Source organism: Engystomops pustulosus, chromosome 2 (assembly GCF_040894005.1).
Source record: "Engystomops pustulosus chromosome 2, aEngPut4.maternal, whole genome shotgun sequence".
Lineage (NCBI taxonomy): Eukaryota > Metazoa > Chordata > Amphibia > Anura > Leptodactylidae > Engystomops > Engystomops pustulosus.
Window position 1 is genome coordinate 55871015 of NC_092412.1, and position 16675 is coordinate 55887689.

General features: G+C 41.9%; 1 long non-coding RNA gene across 1 annotated transcript in view; it reads right to left on the minus strand.

The window, feature by feature from the left end:
* Positions 1-1682: 1682 nt before the first annotated feature.
* The window catches only part of LOC140117714 (uncharacterized), a 60919-nt gene continuing 45926 nt past the window's right edge, over positions 1683-16675 (minus strand). Inside the window, exon 3 of the long non-coding RNA XR_011853071.1 lies at positions 1683-1815. This is a non-coding gene — a long non-coding RNA (uncharacterized lncRNA). The remainder of the gene's footprint in view (positions 1816-16675) is intronic.

Sequence of the window (16675 nt, forward strand, 5' to 3'; positions counted from 1 at the left end):
CTTTTCCGCAGTCACTTTCACCTTGGACCTTGTAAATAAGATGGCGGCTGATGGCTGGTTCAAGCAGCAGAGTTTTTATTTATTAAATTATTTTATATTGTTCCCTTATAAAGAAAGGCTGGACCATTATACAAGCTCTTATACATCTTGTGTCGACCCCTTCATCCACATAGACTGTAAGCTCGTGTGAGCAGGGCCCTCACTCCAATCGCTCTATATGACTGTTTGTACCCTGTAATGTAATATTATATTTGTATATATCCCCTATGATTTGTAAAGCGGTACGGATTTGATGGCGCTATATATAACTGCACTATATGTTCTGTACTGATCTCTACCTGTACTATATGTACTGTACTGATCTCTACCTGTACTACATGTACTGTTCTGCTCTCTACCTGCACTACATGTACTGTACTGCTCTCTACCTGTACTACATGTACTGTACTTCCCTCTACCTGCACTACATGTACTGTACTGCTCTCTACCTGCACTACATGTACTGTACTGCTCCCTACCTGTACAACATGTACTGTAATGCCCTCTACCTGTCCTACATGTACTATACTGCTCTTTACCTGTTCTACATGTACTGTAATGCCCTCTACCTGTACTACATGTACTGCACTGCTCTCTACATGCACTACATGTACTGTACTGCTCTCTACCTGTACTACATGAACTGTACTGCTCTCCACCTGTACTACATGTACTGTACTGCCCTCTGCCTTTACTACATGTACTGTACTGCTCTCTACCTGAGTTACATGTATTGTACTGCTTTCTACCTGTACTACATGAACTGTACTGCCCTCTACCTGCACTACATGTATTGTACTGCCCTCTACCTGTACTACATGTACTGTACTGCTCCCTACTGGTCCTACATGTACTGTACTGCTCTCTACCTGTACTACATGTACTGTACTGCCCTCTACCTGTACTACATGTACTGTACTGCCCTCTACTTGTACTACATGTACTGTACTGCTCTCTACCTGCACTACATGTACTGTACTACTCTTTACCTGCACTACATGTATTGTATTGTGGTCTACCTGTGCTACATGAACTGTACTGCACTCTATCCTTTTATATATCTTGCAAGACATTTTTCATTTTGATGCAAAAACCTACTTTATGCTATACATCGCAGACCACACTATTTCATTTGTACCTTTTTAGATAGATGTTTTGTATTTTTTTTAATAAGTACTGGAAATAAAATTTACATTTTATTCCTGAGGTTGGAGTATGAAGGAAAATGTACTGTGCATTAGAGATTGACCACTTATGGATACATGAAAGTAATATAGATAGTTGCTTCATCACTGCGTCCCATATTAATAAGACCTTGGTAATGGCAGTGGATGTAACCGTGTCACTCCGACTTTTGATGCAAATAGGAAAAATCTAATTCTTAAGATGTACCTGACTCTAGGCGATTTTTCTAAATTTTTCTGGATGCCCTGGTGATTTCATTGCTATGCAACATATAATAATTGTGATATCAGAATCTGAAGCTGAACCAGAGAATCGCTGAAGTCACTCTAAGTTTCAACAAGTTGCTAGGAAACCAAGACAACGGAAGAGGATTGTAAGGTTAATTACCAACCGTGATCATTAGGACATTAGTCTGTAAGACTGTAAACATCTTTATTAAAATGTAACACGAAGACATGTTCCAGTAGGTAATGCCATCATCATAATGATCAGCACATTGGTGTCCTGTATATTGTACGTTCAGGGACTTGAAGCATCTTGTTTCATTGCAGTTTGCTTGAATAGCAATGTCCAGAACAGATAAAGAGATCCCTGCAGAGATATAAAGTTGTGCCTTTAATATACAAGATGCATAAAATCTTTTCAGGGAAATACAGCCCAGCAACTTTATTCTAATACCAGATACTGCATGATACTATTTCATGCAATATCTCCATCAGTTTTCATACAGAGTACAAATTAGAGTAGAAATATGTTAATGTTTCATCTTTATTCATTTGTATTCTATTTAATATTGTGTAACAGTATTATTCTATGATCATCTTAAAAACTATAACAATCATAAACTATATTACTATTATTATTATTATTACTAGCAGATGTTTTAGGGAACCTGTAATGTTATACATGCAGTCCAGTCAGCATGTAATAGAGCAGGTCTAGCTAAGCTGGTTGTACATAGTGTTATAGAGCAGGAGTATCTGTGGAGATTGCACATAGGGGCAGATTTACTTACCCGGTCCATTCACGATCCAGCGGTGCGTTCTCTGCGGTGGATTCGGGTCCGGCCGGGATTCACTAAGGTAGTTCCTCCTACGTCCACCAGGTGGCGCTGCTGCGCTAAAGTTCCCCGAGGTCCACTGGAATGCCCTGAAGTTCACCGGCCTATGCCTGGTGAAGGTAAGTGCAAGACCCGCAACACTTTTTGTCTTTTAAATGCGGCGGTTTTTCCGAATCTGTCAGGTTTTCGTTCGGCCACGCCCCCCGATTTCCGTCGCGTGCATGCCAGCGCCGATGCGCCACAATCCGATCGTGTGCGCCAAAATCCCGGGGCAATACAGGGGAAATCGGCGCAAATCGGAAATATTCGAATAACACGTCGGGAAAACGCGAATCGGGCCCTTTGTAAATGACCCCCATTGTGTTCTATCTGCAGGCAGCATGTTATAGAGCTGGAAGTGCTGGGCAAAAAGAGCTGAGGAAATTGTGCATAGTGTACTATCTCCCAGGAGCATAATATTGAACAGGAGATGCTGAGTAGATAGATAGACATATTTATTAGATAAAAGGTAGATAAATAATAGCTTTTTCTGAGCCACAATGTAAAATACTTTTTATTCTTACTCTGGAATGGACCATGTGACTCAATGGAATAAATGAAGAGCAGTATTTTTCATCACAGTCTTGATACCTCCTTTCATTAGCACAGCATAAGCCTAATATCATCAGGGACAGACTGATATTCTGCAAAAGATACAGGGAGTGGACTGCTGAGGACTGGGGTAAAGTCATTTTCTCTGATGAATCCCCTTTCCGATTGTTTGGAGCATCTGGAACAGCTTGTTGGGAGAAGACAAGGTGAGCGATACCACCAGTCTTGTCTCATCCCAACTGTAAAGCATCCTGCAACCATTCATGTGTGGGGTGGCTTCTCAGCCAAGTGAATCGGCTCTCTCACAGTCTTGCCTAAAAACACATCCATGAATAAAGAATGGCACCAGAATGTCCTCCAAGAGCAACTTCTCCCAACCCTCCAAGAGCAGTTTGGTGATCAACAATGCCTTTTCCAGCATGGTGGAGCCCCTTGCCATAAAGCAAAGGTGATAACTAAATGGCTCAGGGAACAAAACATAGAGATTTTGGGTCCATGGCCTGGAAACTCCCCAGATCTTAATCCCATTGACAACTTGTGGTCAATCATCAAGAGAAGGGTGGACAAACAAAAACCTAAAAATTGTGACAAAATGCAAGCATCGATTGTGCAAGAATGGACGGCTATCAGTCAGGATTTGGCCCAGAAGTTGATTGAGAGCTGCCAGAGAGAATCGCAGAGGAGAATTGCAGGGAGAATTGCAGAGGTCCTGAAGAAGAAGGGTCAACACTGCAAATATTGACTTGCTGCAGTAACTCATTCTAACTGTCAATAAAAGCTTTTGTTACTAATAATATGATTGCACTTGTATTTCTGTATGGGATAAAAACATCTGACAAACACACATAAAAACCAGAGGACAACAGATCATGTGACAATATAATATTTGTGGTGTCATTCTCAAAACTTTTGGTCATGACTGTAGTTGTAGTTGAGAACAAAGAGCATAAGTACAACAAATAAGAAAACAGTGGATTAGATCTATAACAATACGATATGGACACTGATATGAAACAAGTCATTAGGTCCTGCTACATTCTGCTGCGATTGACTGACAGTATGTCGATGCCAAGAAACTGATCTCACCCGACAGCCCTCAGTCTGCTTTGTAGCTGGCAGCAGATGTTCTCTACTCTTGTCAAAATATATCTGGTTGAATAACTAGATGGTTGTTATGACCCTTAGTCATTGGGAATAATGCGGTATGATTCCTGAGCCTGATAATCCATCATTCTACACCAGTATCTTCCTATGCATTGTCACACATTCTTCATATTATGATTGTGCCAAATAATCTCATAATAAGTTACTGATTTAGGTCCGTCCTCCTTTATTATAAAGCCTCCATTGTTTTTAGAGCGGTGAGCTTTGATCACAGTGGAAAACAGATGGCAGTGCAGCTATTACCATATCTCTGTGGTCGCAGCTCCTGGAATAAAATGCCCGTGTGTGATCAAATTTTATAATGGAGAGGCAATGGGAATATCCGTCTGTATTCCTTTATCAGTCAGATGTTGTCTTTAACATTTTATTTGAATGGTCGCATGGAAAGTTCCGCTCACTGTATATTACACCCTTTGAAGCAAAGGAAACCCTCACAGCTGGTAAATTTTAATAAATGCACAGGATCCTGTCTGTTCCCATTTCCCCAAAAGCCATACAAAAGAATTTTCACAACAGCGGGTTATAAATTAACAGAGAATTATAGTGTGGCATTACACTTTTCTTGTTTTATCTTTATCTAAATCCTATTAAAACGCAAATTGCAAATCCTCCATAATACTGTAGAATCATATGGCACTATAAAGGCGCAACACAGGATCTCAATAGGAGGCCTATGGTATTCAGAGAGTACATTTACATAATAAATTATTCCCCTTGTACCTAAAACTGGCTAATTGTTATCTTATGACAGGGTGGTGAAATCTGGAGAATAAAAACTTTTTTGGCTTTTCAGGAACCTTGCTGCTCGCTGACTGGATCTAACTGGACTGTAATCTGACAGCTCTCCGCCCTCCAAGAACCTGAGTGATACATATATAGGCTGACAAGACACCTAAAATATGTTATGCAACAATATTAGATTACAGTCACAAATTAAGAAATCAATGTAGATAGTGGGGGTCATTTACTAAGGGCCCGATTCGCGTTTTCCCGACGTGTTACCCGAATATTTCCGATTTGCGCCGATTGTACCTGAATTGCCCAGGGATTGTGGTGCACGCGATCGGATTGTGGCGCATCGGCGCCGGCATGCGCGCGACGGAAATCGGGGGGCGTGGCCGAACGAAAACCCGACGTATTCGGAAAAACCGCCGCATTTAAAAACCGAAAGAGTGTCGCTTGGGGAGCGCTTACCTTCACCTGGTCCGAGGTGGTGCATTCCGGCGCGATGAGATGACTTTCAGCACAGCAGCGCCACCTGGTGGACGGCGGAAGAACTACATTCATAAATCCCGGCCGGACCCGAATCCAGAGCAGAGAACGCGCCGCTGGATCGCGACTGGACCGGGTAAGTAAATGTGCCCCAGTGTGTCCTCAGAGGTATGGAATTGTTAGAACACAAGAAGGCTCTTATTAAATGAACATTTAATATAAAAGGGACAGTGCTTACAATTAAAAAGGATGAAACATTAAACAGACGTAAACACACACTAGAAAAAAAATAATGCTCTGTCTTTCCTTGTGCACGATATGGTGCCACAGGTGTTTGCACCTTAGTGCCGCCGGGTGCCATAGCCATCTATTGGGACTTATATGCGGCCACAAACTTGAAGGGTGGTTGGTTAAAAAAGCATATCTTTTTAACTGGCACAATGTATTACAACTCAGGTCTCTAGCCAGATTGAGGATGGGTCCCAATCTGTGGTTTCAGGACCTTTGGAGGAGCTTCAAAGCCTCTTGTGTAGATATGTATTGAGAGCAGGAACAGATGTACAAGGATTTTATTAGTGAAGGTCCTTCTGATTATAAAATGTGTTGGGTGGCCAAGGGCTCCCTGGAAGGTATGGGTCTCGAGCTACCACCCAAAACGCCTATATTATAATCCACTATCTGTGGCTATATGAAGTACTAGTTGTATTTGTTTGTTAAAAAGTTAAGGGCTTACTCTATTTTACTATAGATAAAAAAATATCTATTCTCAAAATTCTAAAGCAAGACCCAAAATAAAAAAATGTTCAGGCCCTTCAACCTTTTTCTTCTCTTTGTGTGTTTTCAAATCAATAAAAATGGAGGCCACAGATCTACTCATGACAGGCATGTTTATAATGCAGGTCACTGTACCTTCGAGGTACATACAGTATGTGGCCCTGGAGTTTATAATTTGATAATGAACTGTACTTGCTGGGATTAGTCAGTGATGTGCCATGGTTTGAGAGGTCATTGCAGAAACCACTTATTGGGAATCTTTTATACATGTATATGACACAAAATGAATAATGAAAGAATAGCTACCCCTATAGCCCCTATATATAGAGAGCACAAAAAAGGGAACTATGGAAGGCTTCAGCCACTAGGGGCGGATACGTTGTGACTTATTGTGAATAAAGAACAGTCATTTTTTCACTTTAAATCCTTGACTGCTGCCTTTTTTGTGTTATTTCAATTCTCTCTGTCTAGGTCCTAGTCTGGCACCTAGGTAATAGTATTATTGTGTGCTATATATATCTATACACGAGTAATGTCACAGTACAGGGATATTACACAAAGTGATGTCACAGTACTGAGATAATGTACACAGTGATGTCACAGCACAGGAACTACAGTATACACACAGTGATGTCACAGAACAGGTATTATACACACAGTGATGCCTGACGAGAGGTATAGGCCAGGGCATCTACTCCATCGGCGTCCTCCAGTCGCCAATAGAGTTGGATGAATTGCTATGGTGATAAACAGAGCGTTTAGATCTCTGTATCACCGCTGGGTCTCTGCCATGTCTGTACACAGCAGAGATTGGCAGGCGCAGTGACGCCATCACAGTGTGTCATCAGACTGCTGTAGTACAGAGGAAGAGGTAGGCCGGCCTCTTGTATTCAACAAAGAGGGGCCATAAGAGGGGGAGCAGACAGGGAGGCATTCTAAGGAAGGGAAGCAGAAAGAGGGAGCACAATAAGAAGGGGAGCGGAGAGGGTGACACAATAAGAAGGGGAGCAGATAGGGGGGCACAATAAGAAGGGGAGCAGAAATGGGGCACAATAAAAAGGGGAGCAGAGAGGTACTATAATAAGGAAGGGGAGCAGAAAGGTGGAGCACAATAAGAGGGGGAGCTTAGGGCAGAGAGGGGGAGTACAATAAAAATGGGAGCAGAGAAAGGGCACAATGAAAAGTGAAGCAGAGAGGGAAGCATAATAAGGAAGGGGAGCACAATAAAAAGGACAGCAGAGTGGTGGGCACAATAAGAGAGGGATCATAATAAGGAAGGGGGGCGAAAGGGGGTCACAATAAAAGGGGAAGCACAACAAGAAGGGGAGTGGGGGGTATAAGGAAGGTGAGCAGAGAGGGGGCAAAATAAAAAGAGAAGATAAGGGGAATAATAAGAAAGTGGAGCAGAGAAATGGGGACCAATGAAAGGGGAGGGGGATGCAGAGACTGGTTCATAATAAGAGGTGGGGCAGAAAAAGAGACCACAATAAGAGGGGAGGGGTAATGGGGCATTGTACAAGGTGAGAATATTTGCTGTGGTATATAGGATGGGGCAAGTGGAGTGGTTCCTTATCTTGCCATTTTGGGGGCAATGATCTGGTTGCATGATTTTTGACCAGATCACTGCCTCCATCAACTTTTTTGGCTCCTGGTTACAGTGCGGTGACCACACATAGTGTGGCACATTGTGCCACAAAATATAGGACATGTCCTACAGCCTGGTAGATTTGCGGCGCAGCCGCTCATCTGCTTAGCCGCTCAGAGGTGGGATGAGCGCTCATCCTCCCACCTCCTCCTCTCGGCCTTGTGATTGCTGGGATCCGGGCCGGTCGAGCACACAGCCATTTACATGAATCCTTACCCTAATAAGTACACCCAAGATCCTGCACTTCTGAGTTACTGCTGTAGTATCTAACCAGGAGGCTGCTAAAGCTTTTACTCAGAGCAGGAGGGGGCTGCTTTCTCGGACTCTGAGTACCTCCGACATTCCTGTGAAAACATTTACCATAGAGTAAAATTAAATGAAAGAGACCTAACACATAGGACCCATCATTATCTGGATAGCTTTTTAGCCATTGTCTAACAAATTATCAACATCTCACTTAAAGGTGTTATCCATGGCTTAATATTGATGGTCTCTCCACATTCAGAGCAATGGATCATTAGTTCACTGAAGGGTTATGACCTTATTTTTTAATCGACATAAAAAGCAGCAATGCAATTTCTATTAATCCGAGTCCTAAGGCTGAAAGTGCTTGAAGCACAAAAGTAAAAGAGATTTACATGCTCCGAACATTTCACAGACAAATTGCCCGCTATTGAATTGATATTTTAATCTGACATTACATTGGAATCCCTTTCTAATCTGAATAACTCTGGTTTCTCTTTATCTCGCAGATTAACATGCTGGATTGTATTCATAACAAATTCAACAATCTTAGCTTCCATTATCAGTCCCGCTATAATGCTCCCGACTATTGCATCTAATGGGATGCACAGCTGCTATGGGAGCCTGGAGTGAAATGGTTAATGGCATTGTTTTTCCATCTGGGAATTGCTGTAAGGAAGAATGATACGTCATCCTTGTCATAGTCTCAAGACGTTATAATGCTGAGATCTAATATGTAACGGTTCGGATGTCATAAAACAGATCATTAAACCTCACGTAACTCGGTGGCAGTGGGTCATAATATAATCCACCTCTTGCGTAGGCAATGTATTGCTGGCCAATATTCAAAGCTGCTACCACGCTGTCATTATTACCCTGTTTCCCCGAAAATAAGACAGTGTCTTATATTAATTTTTGCTCTATAAGAGGCACTAGGTCTTATTTTCAGGGGATTCTTATTTTTCCATGAACAAGAATTTACGTTTAAAAAATGTTTAAAAATCAACTTCTAAAACATCCTTATAACTTTCCAAACTCTGAACTATTGGAATATTTGGCCCCAGTCTCTCATGTTTAGTAATAGCACTTTTCTTAAATGACCACTTCATGTCCAGGTAGCTGCTTGTAGCGCATTTGTCCTGCAACAGTCAGTGATTTTATTCCGCAATTCTTCACCCATGTCACAACCCCTTGTAGCAGCTAAAAAATCTATTAATACTAATGTACAGCTTGGGGTGAGATGTAGCAATGACTGCCACTAGGTCTTATTTTCAGGGGAGGCCTTATATTTCTAAGATTCAACAAAATTGTACTAGGTCTTATTTTCGGGGGATGTCCTATTTTAGGGGAAACAGGGTATATAAGCATTAGCCCCAGCTGGCAGATACATCTATCTTGATGTATAGCAAGAAGCTGATTTCCTCAGATCTATGGATATGTTTTTTCCATCAAAATTACTTGTTAAGAAAGTGCAATGTGTCATGTAAGATATACCTGGAGGTAGCAATGGGAAGAATCAAATATCCCTAGATAAATAAATTAGATCTAGTTTTTAGTTTTTGTATGTCAATAAGTAATTTATATAGGATGTGTCTTTATTACCCATATTTGATGCTGAAGCTGTGTTAATTTGATATGCCTTCTAAAGGGTATAATAGCGGCATATACCAACATTTTTAGTTTAATTGGGATCCCAAATTTCTATAAAAAAACTTTGCATAATTGAGATGTGGTAGATGATACTTATGTCAGAGATGGGGCATGATAAAGTAATGGCGGGGATAAAATGTCAAAATTTTCCAGCTTAATGACCATTCACAGGGACTAAACATTGAAGCTTCCTATATGATAATGGAAAATTGCAGAACCTTTCATTTTATAAACATTAATATTTTGTGGAAACTTGACAACCCCATTAAAGAGTTTTTTCCACAAAGGAAAGCTATCCTTTGGATAGGGCCTAACTTGCTCATCAGTGGTGGTCTCAGTGCTGAGACACCCGCAGATCGCGAAAACGAGGGGTTTGTCGCTTCGTCAAATTAATGGAGCAGACTGCCGCGCATGACCGTTCTGCTCCACTAATCTTTATGGATCTGACGTAAATTGGCGAGCTCTGCGCTCACTGATTTCCGTCAGCTCCATAGAAATGAATGCACGGCTGTCTGCTCCATTAATCTGACGGAGCGACGAACCCCTCTTTTTCACGATCTGCGGGGGTCTCAGTGGATATGGCCTAACTTTCCTTCGTAGGAAAACCTCTTTGCACTACCTCTTGTAGATAATGCAGTTTTTTATTCATAACAAACAGTTTTATAGTGGACGTTTCGGCTCAGGCTGGGACTTTGGCATACACATTGGGGGATGTCTAGGAACGCTTGGCATACGTGGGTATAGTGTGGAATCTTGAGCTTAACTTGGGCCTACTTTACAACAGAAAACGTTTCCTTATCCACTTATATTCACCACATTCAATGAATTCATTGACTATTAAAACTATTAAACTATTAATTAAAAAGAATTAGAGAAGCAGCACAGAGACCAATTTTTGGGTCATTTGCCTATTGATGGCTCACTGATATTTTGATGACACTACATTTGTCAGCCCAGACCTCCAGTTTTTACAAACTCCTCTGTAATATTATACTATCCTATTCTGTATTCATTACTTTACAGAGTTAATATCATCTGCAAATATTGAAACTCTACTGTGTAAACCCTCTTTGAGGCCATTAATAAAAATATGAAAAGGCATCTACCAGCACACTGACATACTGGTGTGTGTCCCCTCTGACTGGTTCTGCTCTTCTTTAAACCTCTTATGCCCTTGTGCTTAAGAAAAAAAAGACTTTAAAAATTATGCAAATGAGCCTGAGGGGCTCCAGGCCCCAATAACACCTAACAGTCTCATTCGCATAAGCTAAAGAAGAGACGATCCTGCCAGAGGGGGGACACACCAGTATGTCAGTGTGCTTAGTTTATAATCCTTGATCCTGGTCGTATAAGTCCTTTAATGGTACTCTTCAGGTTCTTTAGGTTTTATTTGACATTTTTATAATCAAATCAAAGTAATCACATGTGCAAACTTTAACTTAGAGAAAACATTGATAAAATCATGTTTTAAGATCATGTTATATGTCAAATATCCAAAAACAAAAAAGGAATAAATCAGCTAAGAAGTCCACATGAAAGCCTTTTGTTGAAAGGATTGAATGTAAAGCAAATATCAAATTCCAAATCTACTATATCTAATATATAAGGTAATCCTAACAGATGGAACGCCTTCTGTAGATGAAGAATGGACAGTATTTTCAGCCCTGATGATTTTGAGACCTATATTATCAAAAGTCCCAAAATGTTCAAGAACTTTGGTACATCATCAGTTAAAAACTTGTGTCTTTCTCTGCAGAACTATTTTTGGGATTATTTTAGACTTTGAAATTATCAGCTTGATTGATTGAGCAGAATGAAAATGCAAATTGTCTCAAATGTATGGAAACATCTGCAATGTGTTCTTCACGCATATTATTCTTCACATACTATTGTGAAGAACACCGTTCTGCACGCGTGTCTTCGGATAAGTTAGATGTACGGAAACATCTGCAATGTGTTCTTCAGTGTTCTTTCAGTGAAAACATCTGCAAACATCTGCAATGTGTTCTTCAGTGTTCTTCTTGCAATGTGTTCTTTCAGTGAAAAATGCTCGAGTCTCCCATTGACTTCAATAGGGCTCGTTATTCCAGACAAGCACTCGAGCATCGGGAAAAGTTTGTCTCTAATAACGAGCACTCGATCATTTTAGTGCTCGCTCATCTCCAGTGATTACTTTTGTAACTTTTGTAATTTTTCTGGTGTCATTTCTTGAACTACTTTGTGTTTCATTTCGCTGGGAAGATCCATTCACTTAAAGGTTCCTCTTTGACCAACAAATGAAACAAAACTTTGACATCTTCTAGGGAGCCTTCTACTACATACTTTTATATAGATGTGGGAATTCTTCAATGACACCAAATGATTTATTATCTAATAAAATATTTCATTGATGGAAAAAAACATTTAAAAGCTGGAAGGAACATGGATAACCCTCCAGAGCATTCTATAGAATATGATATTTTATGTAATAAATTGAATTTTAATGAATATGCCCTTTAGTGAAGATTCATTGATGTTCCATAACTTTAAAGCAATGAAGCTGACATAAGGCTGAGATAAAGGCAAAGTGAACATACCAGTGAGATACATAGGGAATATATAAAATTATGTGCAAAATGTTTACAGGGCAAATGTGAACCTTGTTCTAGTGTCTAAAGAACATGAACACATGGAAAATATGGCTGATCACAAACCTTTTTCAACTTCTGTCAATATGTTTAAATATTGTTGTCCTGACCATAAAATACATAATGTTTGGTTGATTATGGTCCCACACCTACAAATCTTTAATGTGAGAATTTTGGAAACTAAAACGTTTGTAACTTGAGTTTTAGGGAACCTTGTTCCTTAACCTTGAGCCAACATGGTAGGTTGGTCTTGGCTGGCTGATCTACTGGTTGTGTTTGCAAAAACAGGTAATCAAAATCATAGTCTAGGTCTTCACACAAATCATAGTCTAGGTCTTCACACAAATCATAGTCTAGGCCTTCACACAAATCATAATCTAGGCCTTCACACAAATCATAATCTAGGTCTTCACACAAATCATAGTCTAGGTCTTTGCACAAATCATAGTCTAGGTCTTTGCACAAATCATAGTCTAGGTCTTTGCACAAATCATAGCCTAGGTCTTCACACAAATCGTGGTCTAGGCCTTCACACAAATTATAGTCTAGGTCTTCACACAAATCATAGCCTAGGCCTTTGCACAAATCATAGCCTAGTCCTTCACACAAATCATAGTCTAGGTCTTCACACAAATCATAGGCTAGGTCATCACAAAAAATCATAGTATAGGTCTTCACACAAATCATAGTCTAGGTATTCACACAAATCATAGTCTAGGTTTTCACACAAATCATAGTCTAGGTCTTCACACAAATCATAGTCTAGGTCTTCACACAAATTATAGTGTAGGTCTTCACACAAATCATAGTCTAGGTCTTCACACAAATTATAATCTAGGTCTTTACACAAATAATTGTCTAGGCCTTCACACAAATCATAGTCTAGGTCTTCACACAAATTATAATCTAGGTCTTTACACGAATCATTGTCTAGGCCTTCACACAAATAATAGGCTAGGCCTTCACACAAATCATAGTCTAGGTCTTCACACAAATCATAGTCTAGGTCTTCACACAAATCATAGTCTAGGTCTTCACACAAATCATAGTCTAGGTCTTCACACAAATTATAGTGTAGGTCTTCACACAAATCATAGTGTAGGTCTTCACACAAATCATAGTCTAGGTCTTTACACAAATTATAGTGTAGGTCTTCACACAAATCATAGTCTAGGTCTTCACACAAATCATAGGCTAGGCCTTCACACAAATCATAGGCTAGGTCTTCACACAAATAATAGGCTAGGCCTTCACACAAATCATAGTCTAGGTCTTCACACAAATCATAGTCTAGGTCTTCACACAAATCATAGTCTAGGTCTTCACACAAATAATAGGCTAGGCCTTCACACAAATCATAGTCTAGGTCTTCACACAAATAATAGGCTAGGCCTTCACACAAATCATAGTCTAGGTCAGCGATGGCAAACCTATGGCACGCGTGCCACAGACGGCACGCGAAGCCCTTTCTGTTGGCACCCGTACCATCGCCAGTAAGCCTCTGCCCGTAAAAATTTGGTCTATGCGAGCGGCGGAACTACGCGCCGCTCCATAGACAGAACCGCAGAGTTTTTGCGCATGCGCGGTAACTTGGGAAGCGCTGAAAGTTTCAGTCGCTCCCATAGAAACCGCGCATGCGCATTAATTATCCCGGGCCGCTCCGCTCTGCTCTGCTCCCTCCCTGTCCGCTCTACTCTGTCCCGGTCCGCTCCGCACTGCTTTGCTCCCTCTGTCCCGTTCCGTAGCCCCCCTCTCCTCCGCTCCATAGCTCCCCTCTCTACCGCTCCGTAGCCCCCCTCTCCTCCGCTCTGTAGCCTCCCTCTCCTCCGCTCCGTAGCCCCCCTCTCCTCCGCTCTGTAGCCCCCCTCTCTTCCGCTCCGTAGCCCCCCTCTCCTCCGCTCCGTAGCCCCCCCCTCCTCCGCTCCGTAGCCCCCCCTCTCCTCCGCTCCGTAGCCCCCCTCTCCTCCGCTCTGTAGCCCCCCTCTCTTCCGCTCCGGAGCCCCCCTCTCCTCCGCTCCGTAGCCCCCCCCTCCTCCGCTCCGTAGCCCCCCCTCTCCTCCGCTCCGTAGCCCCCCCCACTCCTCCGCTCCGTAGCCCCCCCTCTCCTCCGCTCCGTAGCCCCCCCTCTCCTCCGCTCCAGGTGGGAGTGGAGAATGCATACAGCGTAACCTGCATGCATTCCTGGAGAACCTTCCTGTAGAATAAAAGAAAATAAAGTAAGTTTATCTGTGTATATGTATGTGTATGTAATGTGTATATGTATGTGTATATGTATGTAATGTGTATATGTATGTGTATATGTATGTGATGTGTATATGTATGTGATGTGCATATGTGGGTGTATATGTATGTGATGTGTATATGTAGGTGTTTATATGTGTATACATACATATATAATATATATATATATTCTGTATGTATTTTATACTACATGGCGATAAGCTGTATGCATTTTATACTACATGGCGGCATTCTGTATGCATTTTATACTACTTGGCGGCATTCTGTATGCATTTTATACTACATGGCGGCATTCTGTATGCATTTTATACTACTTGGCGACATTCTGTATGCATTTTATACTACTTGGCGGCATTCTGTATGCATTTTATACTACATGGCGGCATTCTGTATGCATTTTATACTACATGGCGACAAGCTGTATGCATTTTATACTACATGGTGACAAGCTGTATGCATTTTATACTATATTACGTATATGGGGGGGGCGTCTCTCTATGGCTCGTTTTCTCAATTAAAACCTTGTTATTCTAGTTAAATTTTTGTGTTGGCACTTCACTTCAAGTCCGAAGGGTTTGGGTTGCATTTTGGGCACTCGGCTTCTAAAAGGTTCGCCATCAGTGGTCTAGGTCTTCACACAACTCGTGGTCTAGGTCTTCACACAACTCGTGGTCTAGGTCTTCACACAACTCGTGGTCTAGGTCTTCACACAAATTATAATCTAGGTCTTTACACAAATAATTGTCTAGGCCTTCACACAAATCATAGTCTAGGTCTTCACACAAATTATAATCTAGGTCTTTACACGAATCATTGTCTAGGCCTTCACACAAATAATAGGCTAGGCCTTCACACAAATCATAGTCTAGGTCTTCACACAAATCATAGTCTAGGTCTTCACACAAATCATAGTCTAGGTCTTCACACAAATCATAGTCTAGGTCTTCACACAAATTATAGTGTAGGTCTTCACACAAATCATAGTGTAGGTCTTCACACATATCATAGTCTAGGTCTTTACACAAATTATAGTGTAGGTCTTCACACAAATCATAGTCTAGGTCTTCACACAAATCATAGGCTAGGCCTTCACACAAATCATAGGCTAGGTCTTCACACAAATAATAGGCTAGGCCTTCACACAAATCATAGTCTAGGTCTTCACACAAATCATAGTCTAGGTCTTCACACAAATCATAGTCTAGGTCTTCACACAAATAATAGGCTAGGCCTTCACACAAATCATAGTCTAGGTCTTCACACAAATAATAGGCTAGGCCTTCACACAAATCATAGTCTAGGTCAGCGATGGCAAACCTATGGCACGCGTGCCACAGACGGCACGCGAAGCCCTTTCTGTTGGCACCCGTACCATCGCCAGTAAGCCTCTGCCCGTAAAAATTTGGTCTATGCGAGCGGCGGAACTACGCGCCGCTCCATAGACAGAACCGCAGAGTTTTTGCGCATGCGCGGTAACTTGGGAAGCGCTGAAAGTTTCAGTCGCTCCCATAGAAACCGCGCATGCGCATTAATTATCCCGGGCCGCTCCGCTCTGCTCTGCTCCCTCCCTGTCCGCTCTACTCTGTCCCGGTCCGCTCCGCACTGCTTTGCTCCCTCTGTCCCGTTCCGTAGCCCCCCTCTCCTCCGCTCCATAGCTCCCCTCTCTACCGCTCCGTAGCCCCCCTCTCCTCCGCTCTGTAGCCTCCCTCTCCTCCGCTCCGTAGCCCCCCTCTCCTCCGCTCTGTAGCCCCCCTCTCTTCCGCTCCGTAGCCCCCCTCTCCTCCGCTCCGTAGCCCCCCCCCTCCTCCGCTCCGTAGCCCCCCCTCTCCTCCGCTCCGTAGCCCCCCCTCTCCTCCGCTCCGTAGCCCCCCCTCTCCTCCGCTCCGTAGCCCCCCCTCTCCTCCGCTCCAGGTGGGAGTGGAGAATGCATACAGCGTAACCTGCATGCATTCCTGGAGAACCTTCCTGTAGAATAAAAGAAAATAAAGTAAGTTTATCTGTGTATATGTATGTGTATGTAATGTGTATATGTATGTGTATATGTATGTAATGTGTATATGTATGTGTATATGTATGTGATGTGTATATGTATGTGATGTGCATATGTGGGTGTATATGTATGTGATGTGTATATGTAGGTGTTTATATGTGTATACATACATATATAATATATATATATATTCTGTATGTATTTTATACTACATGGCGATAAGCTGTATGCATTTTATACTACATGGCGGCATT